Genomic DNA, 14,186 nt, shown 5'->3' with positions numbered 1-14,186 from the left:
AGACCAAAAAAAAAAAAAAAGGCAAAAAAAAAACCCCATTGTCAAGCAACGAGATCAGCCCCAAGCATGGCAAATCTGCACAAGTCCTGGGACACATAGCATGGTCAGCAGTAGCTAGCCTCCCCAAGGATAGATCCAGTGTGATACCCTGTCTACACTGCAGTTTCATTGAGTTTGTAACCAATTAGTGACACTGTAGCTTCTTAAGATGGTTGGTGTCATCACTCACTATGGTTGAATACTTGATACAGGATCTACAACCTATCCTGAAGGACGACCCATCACTCTCACAGGTCTTGGGAGACAGGCCAGTCCTTGCTTACAGACAGCCCCCCAACCTGAAGCAAATACTCACCAGCAACCACACACCACTCAACAAAACACTAATCCAGGAACCTGTCCTTGCAGCAAAGCCCGTTGCCAACTCTGTCCACATATCTATTCAGGGGACACCATCATAGGGCCTAATCACATCAGCCACACTATCAGGCTCATTCACCTGCACATCTACCAATGTGATATATGCCATCCTGTGCCAGCAATGCCCCTCTGCCATGTACATTGGCCAAACTGGACAGTCTGTACGTAAAAGAATAAATGGACACAAATCAAGAATTATAACATTCAAAAACCAGTCGGAGAACACTTCAATCTCTCTGGTCACTCGATTACACACCTAAAAGTGGCAATTCTTCAACAAAAAAACTTCAAAAACAGACTCCAACGAGAGACTACTGAATTGGAATAATTTGCAAACTGGACACCATTAACTTAGGCTTGAATAAAGACTGGGAGTGGATGTGTCATTACACAAAGTAAAACTATTTCCCCATGTTTATTCCCCCACCCTCCCCCACGCCACTGTTCCTCACACGTTCTTGTCAACTGCTGGAAGTGGCCCACCTTGATTATCACTACAAAAGGTTTTTTTTCTCTCCTGCTGATAATAGCTCACCTTACCTGATCACTCTCGGTACAGTGTGTATGGTAACACCCATTGTTTCATGTTCTCTGTGCATATAAAATCTCCCCACTGTATTTTCCACTGCATGCATCCGATGAAGTGAGCTGTAGCTCACAAAACCTTATGCTTAAATAAATTTGTTAGTCTCTAAGGTGCCACAAGTACTCCTTTTCTTTTTGCTGATACTTTACTGTGATAGGTAACAGGACTCAAGCGGGCATGTGGGTCCAGATCCTTAGTTGGTGTAATCGAGCAAAGCTCTATCAGTTTATGCCACCTGAGGTGTCTTCTGGCACTCTGTCTTTCCCGTGTAGATGGAAGCCCCTAGACTGTGCCCACAGAACCAGATGAACTGGTCCCTCTTCCTCCTGTCTGCCTGTGAGGCTGACGTTCTGCCGTGCCTGGCCCCATGTGCTGCCGGTGTGGCTCTGTCCGCGTTCGGGGACAGAGGCCCACAGATTTGCTCAGCAGGCACTGATGAAAGCACTGACCCTTTGGCGGGTGGCAGACGTGGATGGATGCACAAACATGACTGCTGCCTGACTTTCTAGGGAAAGCAGCTGGCCTGTGGACAGCGTCAGATGAGCGAGTGTGACTCACAAGAATGCACGGCTCTCAACCCTTTTCCCTCAAGAGAGACCTGCACCCGACTGAGCCTGGGCTAACGACAGCACCCGAACAACTGATGGCCATGAACAGACCCCATGTGTTTAACCGAACAAATCTGTTCTTCCTTTTCCTTTCAGTCATTACCTTAGGGGGCTGAGGCAGTTGGATCCGTCCTTGGGGCTGGATGTCTGCCTGGCCATGTAGGCCCCTGGCAAGTGCAGATCCATCACATACTGCACTTGCCTGACGCAGAGGATGAGCATCTGGGGATACATTTCCAGGATGGCTTCTCGGTATCTCCATAGGACAAGGACCTCGTAAATGGTCTTAATTGCCTGGAGGGGGGAAAGAATTTCACTCAGCTCTCCCAATCTGCCACCTGCCCCCATTGCCATTCGCTATTGTCCTTTTGTCATGTGTCATTTCCTCTCCAGTGTATTAAAAAACAGTATTGGCTCCTGAGAGCGGTGGAGACATTTGGAGGCTCCTGAACCTTCACCCATTCCTGGAACGGAAGCAGGATGGAAAGATCAGAAGAGTCTGGATGACATTATTTCCCATTATTTCTCTGCAGGGGTGCAGGGAACCAACAGGTACATCTGATTCCTTGGTGAGGTTTTCCTTGCAAGGTGTGTGAGTGAGTCTTTGTGTGTAGGAAGCAATGAGTGTGGCACTCTCACTGAACTGACTGAGGGTGACGGTGGTCGGAGAGAGACAGCAGAAGAATAAAGGGGCAACAAGAATGGCATCAGATTAGCAGACCTTTGCTTTAATTACTAGGCCAACTTGAGTGATGTGCTTGCTGTCATTTCACTGCTTCTAAGGTCTCTGAGTCCTGTAATCTTTCCCCAAGTTTATTTCCTGGCTTGACATGGGAGGTCTGTACTACTGAAAAAGATTAAGTGACAGGGACAAAACACTCAAATCCCTCCTGGTGGGAGGAGCCAGGTTTGCTCTTCAAATTCTCTCGTTCGTAAACGTCCAGGTCTGGGAATGTCCCACAACAGCATTTCTAATGGGAAGCTGGCTGCAGAACAATTCAACTGCAGAGAGCTCCTATGGAGGTGGGGTGGGAATTCAGTCTCTGTATTCTGTCAGTGTAGCTAGAGCAGAGGGAAATCCCCTCCAGTCACTGTAGCAACTCTCTACTCCAAAGTGCTATAGGAGCTTTTTAAGTGTAGCCAGCCTAAGAGTGAGACCAGATCTACCTCCAGTTGGCACCTGGATGCTCCGGCACGAAGACTACAGCAATGACAAAAGTTCGATGTTTCCATGGGTGCCAGGATTCAAACCTACATGGGAATGCCCCAGGGAATTTCTAGTCCATCCCCTTAACCACTCAGCCACAAGTACCTGATGGACATTTGTCTCACTACACTATGATTCTCTTCTCACTGAATTATCACTTCAAATTGTTTGCTCAGACCAGCCTCCCCGGCACACTCACTGCTGTGCGGGGGTGTAAGTGTGTCCATTGCTGGACAGCAGGAATTCCTGCCCATTTCCCTTCCATCTGGAGCATGATTAGAGTGTGTTTGTGTTAATGACATTGCTGTAGATCGTTGTTCATTCCCCACCTTGACAATTCAGACAGTCCCTTTCCCCTTCAGATCTCCAGCATATCATTCCAATAGCAGGGGTCAGGGTTTCTCTGGGGCACTGACATTTGTCAGGGGGTTGGTGAGTGAACTCAGCCTTGCATTCCATCCTTGATGTTTCATGGACTAACAACAGCAGTATAAAGAAAGAGCCGAGCCGATATCTCAGTGTTAGGGCTGAAGGTGGCCACGTCCCCCGTTTGCCCTTTGCTATTGCAGGGGAGAAAGTGTCAAAGGAATTGAATGCCCTGGCTCAGACAAGAGACACAGGGAGGTTTTACTGTTCATAGATCATCCGTGCAAAGGAAATTGTGTCTCTGTGTGAAATTGAGGAGGGAAATGAAACATCCCCATGGTAGCACAATGCCCGAAGGCATGTGGGTGAAGGCCTCAGGCTGAGAAATGATTTACCCGGGGTCTGTATCGATGTATTGCCCTGTTTAAAAACTATGGCTAAAAGGCAGCCATTGTTGTTCCTACTTGAACCTACGTAGGGACACCCCCTGGGTGTCAACTCCATTGCATTAACCAGGGGCGGGCGATTATTTTCATCAAGATCCAGATTTCTTGATCAAGGTCTAGTCAAGGTCTGGGCTCCAGAGAAAAGAATGCACGAATGATAATGAGATGTGTATAAAAAGATGTTGCAGTCACAATGGGCATAACGATGATGATTGTGTTGTGTTTATTCCTCAGATCTGGTGCCACCGCCTTTTCCTTTCATAGAATCATAGAATCATAGAATATCAGGGTTGGAAGGGACCCCAGAAGGTCATCTAGTCCAACCCCCTGCTCAAAGCAGGACCAATTCCCAGTTAAATCATCCCAGCCAGGGCTTTGTCAAGCCTGACCTTAAAAACCTCAAAGGAAGGAGATTCTACCACCTCCCTAGGTAACGCATTCCAGTGTTTCACCACCCTCTTAGTGAAAAAGTTTTTCCTAATATCCAATCTAAACCTCCCCCACTGCAACTTGAGACCATTACTCCTCGTTCTGTCATCTGCTACCATTGAGAACAGTCTAGATCCATCCTCTTTGGAACCCCCTTTCAGGTAGTTGAAAGCAGCTATCAAATCCCCCCTCATTCTTCTCTTCTGCAGGCTAAACAATCCCAGCTCCCTCAGCCTCTCCTCATAAGTCATGTGTTCCAGTCCCCTAATCATTTTTGTTGCCCTTCGCTGGACTCTCTCCAATTTATCCACATCCTTCTTGAAGTGTGGGGCCCAAAACTGGACACAGTACTCCAGATGAGGCCTCACCAATGTCGAATAGAGGGGAACGATCACGTCCCTCGATCTGCTCGCTATGCCCCTACTTATACATCCCAAAATGCCATTGGCCTTCTTGGCAACAAGGGCACACTGCTGACTCGGATCCAGCTTCTCATCCACTGTCACCCCTAGGTCCTTTTCCGCAGAACTGCTGCCTAGCCATTCGGTCCCTAGTCTGTAGCGGTGCATTGGGTTCTTCCATCCTAAGTGCAGGACCCTGCACTTATCCTTATTGACCCTCATCAGATTTCTTTTGGCCCAATCCTCCAATTTGTCTAGGTCCCTCTGTATCCTATCCCTGCCCTCCAGCGTATCTACCACTACTCCCAGTTTAGTATCATCCACAAATTTGCTGAGAGTGCAATCCACACCATCCTCCAGATCATTTATGAAGATATTGAACAAAACCGGCCCCAGGACCGACCCCTGGGGCACTCCACTTGACACCGGCTGTCAACTAGACATGAAACCATTGATCACTACCCGTTGAGCCCGACAATCTAGCCAACTTTCTACCCACCTTATAGTGCATTCATCCAGCCCATACTTCTTTAACTTGCTGACAAGAATACTGTGGGAGACCGTGTCAAAAGCTTTGCTAAAGTCAAGAATCAATACATCCACTGCTTTCCCTTCATCCACAGAACCAGTAATCTCATCATAGAAGGCGATTAGATTAGTCAGGCATGACTTGCCCTTGGTGAATCCATGCTGACTGTTCCTGATCACTTTCCTCTCATGCAAGTGCTTCAGGATTGATTCTTTGAGGACCTGCTCCATGATTTTTCCGGGGACTGAAGTGAGGCTGACTGGCCTGTAGTTCCCAGGATCTTCCTTCTTCCCTTTTTTAAAGATTGGCACTACATTAGCCTTTTTCCAGTCATCCGGGACTTCCCCGGTTCGCCACGAGTTTTCAAAGATAATGGCCAGTGGCTCTGCAATCACAGCCGCCAATTCCTTCAGCACTCTCGGATGCAACTCGTCCGGCCCCATGGACTTGTGCATGTCCAGCTTTTCTAAATAGTCCCTAACCACCTCTATCTCCACAGAGGGCTGGCCATCTACTCCCCATTTTGTGATGCCCAGCGCAGCAGTCTGGGAGCTGACCTTGTTAGTGAAAACAGAGGCAAAAAAAGCATTGAGTACATTAGCTTTTTCCACATCCTCTGTCACTAGGTTGCCTCCCTCATTCAGTAAGGGGCCCACACAGTCCTTGGCTTTCTTCTTGTTGCCAACATACCTGAAGAAACCCTTCTTGTTACTCTTGACATCTCTGGCTAGCTGCAGCTCCAGGTGCGATTTGGCCCTCCTGATAACATTCCTACATGCCCGAGCAATATTTTTATACTCTTCCCTGGTCATATGTCCAACCTTCCACTTCTTGTAAGCTTCTTTTTCATGTTTAAGATCCGCTAGGATTTCACCATTAAGCCAAGCTGGTCGCCTGCCATATTTACTATTCTTTCGACTCATCGGGATGGTTTGTCCCTGTAACCTCAACAGGGATTCCTTGAAATACAGCCAGCTCTCCTGGACTCCTTTCCCCTTCAAGTTAGTCCCCCAGGGGATCCTGGCCATCCGTTCCCTGAGGGAGTCGAAGTCTGCTTTCCTGAAGTCCAGGGTCCGTATCCTGCTGCTTACCTTTCTTCCCTGCGTCAGGATCCTGAACTCAACCAACTCATGGTCACTGCCTCCCAGATTCCCATCCACTTTTGCTTCCCGCACTAATTCTACCCGATTTGTGAGCAGCAGGTCAAGAAAAGTGCCCCCCCTAGTTGGCTCCTCTAGCACTTGCACCAGGAAATTGTCCCCTACGCTTTCCAAAAACTTCCTGGATTGTCTATGCACCGCTGTATTGCTCTCCCAGCAGATATCAGGAAAATTAAAGTCACCCATGAGAATCAGGGCATGCGATCTAGTAGCTTCCGTGAGCTGCCGGAAGAAAGCCTCATCCACCTCATCCCCCTGGTCCGGTGGTCTATAGCAGACTCCCACCACTACATCACTCTTGTTGCACACACTTCTAAACTTAATCCAGAGACACTCAGGTTTTTCTGCAGTTTCGTACCGGAGCTCTGAGCAGTCATACTGCTCCCTTACATACAGTGCTACTCCCCCACCTTTTCTGCCCTGCCTGTCCTTCCTGAACAGTTTATAACCATCCATGACAGTACTCCAGTCATGTGAGTTATCCCACCAAGTCTCTGTTATTCCGATCACGTCATAGTTCCTTGACATCACCAGGACCTCCAGTTCTCTTTGCTTGTTTCCTTTAGGCTTGTAGTTTCCCAAGGGTAAAAGTAACCATCTGTTGAGATACAAGGGTGTCTCTGTGTTCATTCCTGCGAGCTACACAGGGGTTTGATGTTGCTGCTTTCAATCCTCTGGCTCTGCCGGGAGAAGGAGCAATTCAGGCCATCACTGAGCTGAGGGAGGGATGCCTCCTCCTAAAGGTGCTTGGCAGGCAGCCCTCCTTCCCAGGTCCGTCCCGACAACACCCAGTTGAAAAGGGACCCTCCCCAGCCCTCCTCAGCGCGGTGACAATGAGCGAGTGAGTGAGCGTGGGGGAGAGGGAGCGACGGAGGGGAGGGAGATGGCGTGAGCGGGCTGGGACCTCGGTGAAGGGCGGCACAAGGGTGTTCAGTTTTGTGGGGTGCGAAAGTTGGCAACCCTAGATCCAGGGGCAACAACTCCAACCTCCACAGAGGCTGGGCAGGGGCAGGACATCAGCTTGGAGGGGAGGGGTGGGTGGGGCAGTGACATCACAAAGGCCTTTTGCAGGAACTCAGCCCATTGGGCAAAGGTGGTGGGGAGGGGGTGACCTCACAGAGAGACCCCGACATCAGCCGGGCAGGGCCGAGGTGCAGGGCCAGGGCAGTCTCTGAGACCCCCCCGGCTTTGCAGCCGCACGTCTCCTTCTCCAGGTCTCCCCTCGAGGACGGGGAGAGAATTAGGATTCACGTCTGTGAGCATGAGGAGGAGCCTCTGTGGAGTTTTCTCCTTTCCCACCACTGGTTGTGCCAGAAAACGAACTTCCCTTGGACAAGGGCAGAGGCTCCGAGAGGTTTGGAACCTGTTGGGTCTGATCCACCTGCTGCAGGCAGAATTTCTCGGCACAGAAAACACTGGCTTAAGGGGGCAGAATTTGATTTCCTACCTAGGACTTTGACACTTGGCATCACTGGGGACCTTAGAGTTTATCCTTTTTGGTTTCCCTTTTCCTCTTTCCTTCCTCCTTTCTCCTCTTCTCTTGCTTCTTTTTTCCCTTTTCCCAGTTTCCCTCCCTCTACCAAGGAGGGGTGTGTGTGGCGTGTGGGCAAGGGAGGGGGAGTTGCTCTCCTTGCGGGAGGTCCTCACAAAGAGGTGGGTCCGGATCTGAGAGTGATCCCCTCTGATGGTGACCTGGGCCATCCTTTGAGACATCTGGTGAGACCTCTCAGCCTCCCACCGCTCAGCGTCTCAATGCTGACTGGCCGAGCAGGGGGCTATCGACAGCGAGGAGACTCAGGTCCTTTTAGTCTCTTTTCAAATCAGGCAAATGCGTCACAACCAATCCAATGTATGGGATTAATCTTGCTGCTTCTCTCCATTAATTGTCTCTGAGCAGTTCGTGATCTCCTCTCTTGTTCTAGGTCTTCTAAAATACTTGCTGAATAATTCCTATGAACAACTGTTGGTCTGTAGGTCACCTGAGAGCACTTTATTCCCATCGGTCAATGTATGAGATTCAAGATGTGACAGACAGGTTGAAAGTCAGGAGCAGTGTTTCCTCTAATTTGTTACGTCCGTGTAGGGAATGAATTTTGTTATGTGCACCAATAGGGAAGTGAGGTGTGACCCCTCACCTGTCTCTTGGTGCAGATTCCAAAATTCATTCTGCACATGGACAGTGTGTGGTAGGGGTGAAGCTGAAGGGTTCGGAGTGTGGGAGGGGGCTCAGGTGGGGCAGAGGGTTGGGGTGTGGGCTGTGGGGCGGGGACAGGGACAAGGGGCTGAGGGCTAGGGCAGAGGGTTGGGGTGCAAGAGTGTGAGGGGTCCGGCTGGGGGTGCGGGCTCTGGGGTGGGGCTGGGGATGAGGGGTTTAGGGTGCAGGTTGCCCCAGGGAGAGAGGGCTCCCCCCAGCCCTCTCTCACCACAGCAGCTCAGGGCCAGGTTAGAGGCACCTCTCTCCTGGCCGCAGCAGCTCTGGTGGGGCTGGGTTGGGACTGGGGGAGGGGACAGGATTTATTTTTCCTAAGTCAAAAAGGGGAAGGGAAGGAGTTATGCTTCATTTTTTACCTCATAAACTTAGGTCCCGTGTAATCTCCAAGATGCTATGGTAATAAGACACTGTGTCATGTGGTGAGCTCACAAGAGCAGAGGGTGTGAGAACTACAGCAACTGAGAGGGCAAGGGATGTACAGTCAGATTGTTTCAAATGCTGCATTCGTCGGCTGACATTTAACAGCAACGCTTAGCTAACATAATGGAGAAAGGAATTCTCTGCTAAAGTTTCAGCATGCCCCTTTGGTCAACTCCACCCGTTCTCTGAAGGGAGAGTGCTCAGAACAACCCCTCCTCACCCGAACACACACAAGCCCACAGCTGGGCGCCCAGCACAAAGCAAGGGAGGGGCTTGCTTGGTTTCTTTTACTTTTTACTTTACAAAAGTTTTTTTCAAAAGCATTTCCTGCCCCTGTTCCCCAGGGGAAGGAAGCAGATGGTTGAGGGGAAGGGAACCTCAACGTGGTGGAGCTGGGAATTTGGGGAGAGGCAGAGGGAGGGGAGTGGGTGAGGGGGTGAAGGGGCAGTTGCGTGGGAGGGAGGCTAAAGGGGGTCAGATGGGGCAGCTGGGTGAGAGGATTGGGGGGAAGGCTGAAGGAGGGCAGTTGGTTGTAGGGGGGGAAGACTGAAAGGCAGCTGGGGAAGAGCCTGGGAGGCAGGGGGAAGGTTGAGGGGGGCGATGATGGGAGGGGGACCGGGGCAGTTGGGAGAGACTGAAGGGAGTGATGGGGGGCTGAAGAGGTGATGGGGGGGAAGGGGACATTTGGAGGGAGGCTGAAGGGGTGATGAGGTGAAGGGGGCCAGAGGCAGAGAGACAGCTGGGGGGCTTCTCATCCCCACGGGAGGGGAGGGGGAACAGCAGCTCCCCTGGTATCAGAAGCTGCTTCTTTATTAGAACTTGCTACTTCACTGTTCCTGAACAGGGTCCTGGGACCAAACGGTTCAACAGGGAATGAGATAGATTCATGGCGGCTTGGTCCATTAATGGCGATTAGCCAGGATGGGCAGAGATGGTGTCCCTAACCTCTGTTTGTCAGAAGCTGTGAATAGGGTGACAAGGGATAGATCACGGGATGATTCCTGTCTGTTCATTCCCTCTGGGGCACCTGGCACTGGCCACTGTCGGCAGACGGACACTGGGCTAGATGGACCTTTGGTCTGACCCTGTCTGGCCTTTCTTATGTTCTAATGTTCTTATCACATGCTCAGTAACATCTGCAAGTTGCTGCCGTCACTCACCACAAGCATCTGCTCCCTGCAACCAAAGGCAGGGAAACTCCCCCTGAAGGGGGAAATTGGAGGGGAGGGATGGTCAAAGGGACAAAACAGGGACAGGATTAGGGGTTCAGATGGGGGGGCTGCCCTGCCAGGTAGATGCAGAAGGGGAAACCCCCAGATTGAGGGTGGCAGAGAGGATAACAGTTACCACAGATGGGGTGAGCCATCAGCAGCAGTTCCAAAACAGGGTGTGGTGGATGGTTGAAGGACTTGTGTTCCTCACTGGATGGTCCATCTCAGCACCCCCTTCCCAGGGCTGTGGTGTTAAAGGCCCCGGGTGGCCCAATGCCCAGGGACCGCAACTCTTCGCTAGCTGAAATGGTGGACTGAGCTGCCACAGGAAACTTCATTCAGGGAAATAGTTTACACCCAAGCTCTTTCATTATTTAGCCTCAGGGAAACAACTTCAAAAGGAGCGCTGGAGAGAGCCCCACCACAGCACCGTGCTTCACACGCTGACCTGGAACACGGGGACCCTGGTTCAATCCTTCCTCCCTTGCAGACAGTGGGGGGTGATGCTGGCAGCACCAGCTCATGCTCAGGCCTCACTGAACCACAGATCGAGCACAAAGGCAGGCTTGCCTAGGTAGCAACAGAGCAGAGTACCCAAGGGGAGTGTCTGGGACTCCCTCTTCAGGCTGTTACCCGTGCCTGGGGAGTTGGCTCTTGGTGGGTGAAATCAAAATATCGAGCTCCCAATCCCCATGGGGTGTGTGCCCTGGTGTGTAACACTCTGCCCTGAGGTTAGTACTCACACCCTGAGCTACGCTGGGCAGCTTTCAGAGTAGCAGCCGTCTTAGTCTGTAATCGCAAAAAGAAAAGGAGTACTTGTGTCACCTTAGAAACTAACAAATTTATTTGAGCATAAGCTTTCAGATGCATCCAATGAAGTGAGCTGTAGCTCACGAAAGCTTACGCTCAAATAAATTTGTTAGTCTCTAAGGTGCCACAAGTCCTCCTGTTCTTTTTGGTAAAGTTAAACAGGTCAACAAAGTTATTGGCTACAAAATGGAGATTTTCAGTGGTATTAACTGATAGGCAAAACATCCGAGTTAGTTACCAAAAGAAGTAAACACCTAAGCTCACAGTCTGAACTCTCAACCCTCATAGACTGGGCAACAACAAGACTAAGCAGTTTTTATCCCTCTCCTGGATTTTGCAGTCCATAGCATCCAGATTTCTCCCTTGAAATCTGGGCCAGACCCCTCAGTTGGAGTCTCAATTCTTCAGTGTCCTTCTTGCTTGCAGTGTAGGTGGGTGAAGGAGAAAGGCCAAGCATGGGCCCCTGTGTTTGGGTTTGGTTTTTATACCCTCAGTCCATGTGCTTGGGAAGCACCAATCCAGGCATGTTGGGGGGGGGGGGGGGCATTGCTCAATCTCCCAGCAAGGTGGAAAGAAAAGGAGTACTTGTGGCACCTTAGAGACTAACCAATTTATTAGAGCATAAGCTTTCGTGAGCTACAGCTCACTTCCTCAGAGCAATTCCCTTTCTGTGGTCTCATGCAGGTGAATCATTGAATGGGAGCTTCCTTGCTGGACAATGGCTATTGATGGGTTGTTTCACACCCCACCCGGGGGTTGCTGACCTTCCTTGCTGGTACCTCTGGGGAAGCTAATTTTTGGCTGATTTCACAACTTACAGCATGTTTCAGTGAAAACCATACAATTCTTGTCATTTCATAGGCATTGAGGAGACACATATCTAGACAGAGAGAAGAGTGACTTTTGGCAGCTCCTAACCTTTCCCCTGATCCCTTGTATGGCATGGTTTACGTGTAATATCATAATTCAATCCAAGATGAGGAATATGGGGGTTACAGGGCACCTAGAGGAGTAGGATTTTATGTTTGCATTTGGCATAATGAAAGATAAGGGATAATCATGTATTAAATGGATTGATGTATGATAGGATTTGACCATATTCTGCCAGTCACCCTTTCTGAGAGCAGGAAGAAACGGCCTCATGTGCCATTGGTAAAGAGGCATCAGCCAGGTTCTGATGTCTGAAGCTGATTTCAGGCAGCAATAGACCAGAACTGTCCTGGTCACCTTTTGTTTTAGGACAAGGTTTCATTACAGGATTTGCTAGAAGGTCTTGTTCTTATCTGCATTACAAATTAAGTTGTGTTTCTTGTCTGCATTGCAAACTAAGTTGCGTAAGGTTCTTTTGTAATCCCTTTAGTAACCGTATCATCCTTTCTAAAATGTTATCCTGTCTGAAAGTCTCCGTCAAATTGTTTGGTGTGAGTGAGAAATGTGTGCATAGTTCAGAATAAGTGTGAAAAGCCATCACAAATGTCCAGATGGTCAAGAAGAAGTGAGAGACTTGAAAACACCAGGAGACAATTAGAAAACATCCATTGTATCCAACGCTAAACATGGTGGCAGCATTGATGACCTCACAGGCGAGGCAGGCACCCCTGAATGCAAGACAACAAACAAGAGCTTACGATGGGAAGCCAACAAAACCACCAAATGATAACAGCAGAAAACCCGGAGATTAACCCCATTTAAGGACTAACGATTACAGAATGACATTGCAAAATCCATAAAGTGGGAATTGACAAGTATAAAGCTGGGGTGTTTTGCCATAAGATTCAGGGTTCAGTCCTGGAACGCCTCTGAGCATCAGATCGCAACCTATGGAGCCCAGCTCCTCGCTTGTGTTCCATCTAACTGGCCATGAGATTGACAAGAGCTGCAGCAAACTGGTAACTGTAAGACCATCTGCAGGGTGTGTGTGAATAAATGCACACGCTAAGAGTTGTATTTTCAAGAAATGTGGCATATTGCCTTTTCCCCTGAAAAGATCCCGTGTGCTTTTTATAAGTATAACGCTCCCCCAAGGCATAGAGTGTCACAAACACATCCCATGACTCTGCCCCCAACAACTGGAACTAGGACATGAATGTGGAAGAAATAGGAAGAATTGTGTTAATGGTATATTTACAGTAACTGGAAAGCAGGAAAGTAAAAGGAGCTGAAAAGGAGCTTTCATAACCACAGCGTAGGGCAAGGAGACCCAGAGATTTTGAGAACAGTTTCCATAATGGCACTAAAGTAACACAAATGGCCAGGAAGTAACACAGGGAATTAATGAATTACCATCTCACTTGAATAAATCTCTCTGTCCCGCTCACTGTCCCGTTCCTTCTCCTTTTTCTTTGTTGTTGGTCCAGAAGTAGCTTTTTTCCCCTGCTAGAGAGCATGATTGGCTGTCGGTTGCCCCATCTTCTGGGAGCATGTGCAGAGAACTAAAAAAGCTTTCAAAGACTGGGCTCTTTCCGTTTTGATTTTCCTTCCACGCTCTGCCGGCCTGTGTCCTTGCTGCCTTTTTGCTGCTGCTTCCAGGTGGTTGGTTTGAGGTCCATGGGGTCTGTGGTGTCCCGGTTTGGGTGGGTTATTGGAGGAGGGGGAGGACTAGTCTATGGCAGCAGCCTGCGATTTGCCTTGCCTGCCCGGCTTGCGCTTTTGGCTTCACTTTTGGGTTTTGATTTTTTTCTTCTGATATCATCAATTCATCACTTCACCACATAACTGTCCAGAGCCTGACTCGGAGCTGGAGGCAGGAGGAGAGAGACAAGAGTGAGATTTCAGCGTCTCCAGGTAGGGACCATGGCTCCAGGAGGCCCCAACCAACACTATGGGGTTTTTAATCCATAGCTGTTGGTGGTTCTTGGGGAAACCCTGGTGCACCAGCGGGGGAGGGTGTCTGACAGGGTGGGTGGGGTGGCGGGTGGGGGGAGGTGGCAGAGCTGGGAGGTGGAGGGGTCTGTGTGGTGGGAGCTGTGGGAGGGTAGGGGATGGATTGGTGCTGTGGGAGGACGAGAGGGGGGTTGTTGGCAGGGGGCGATTGGGTTGGAGGGATGGGGACTGGGTCTGGGAGGGATCTGGGGGAGGGAGAGGCTATAGGGGACTTGGGTCAATGGCATGGCTGTGGCGGTTGGGTTGGGAGGTAGTGAGGGGCAGCACCATGGCCCCAGGGGGACACAGCATGGCTGTGGGGGGCTGTGGAGGGGGGTGTGGGGGGGTGGCACAGCTGGGTGGGGCGGCTGCACCCTGGCTTGGGGCGAGGAGGGCAGTCGGGGGGGACTGGGGAGAGGCTCGGCCACAGTGGGGCCTGGGGTCTGGCAGTGCCCCCGCGGAGAGAAGGGGAGACCTGCCCCCCAGGGAGCAGCTCCCAGGGCAGCCTCTGCGGGGCGG

This window comes from Lepidochelys olivacea, assembly GCF_965140295.1.
Source record: "Lepidochelys olivacea isolate rLepOli2 genome assembly, chromosome: 5".
NCBI lineage: Eukaryota > Metazoa > Chordata > Testudines > Cheloniidae > Lepidochelys > Lepidochelys olivacea.
Note: the sequence above shows the minus strand (reverse complement) of the source record.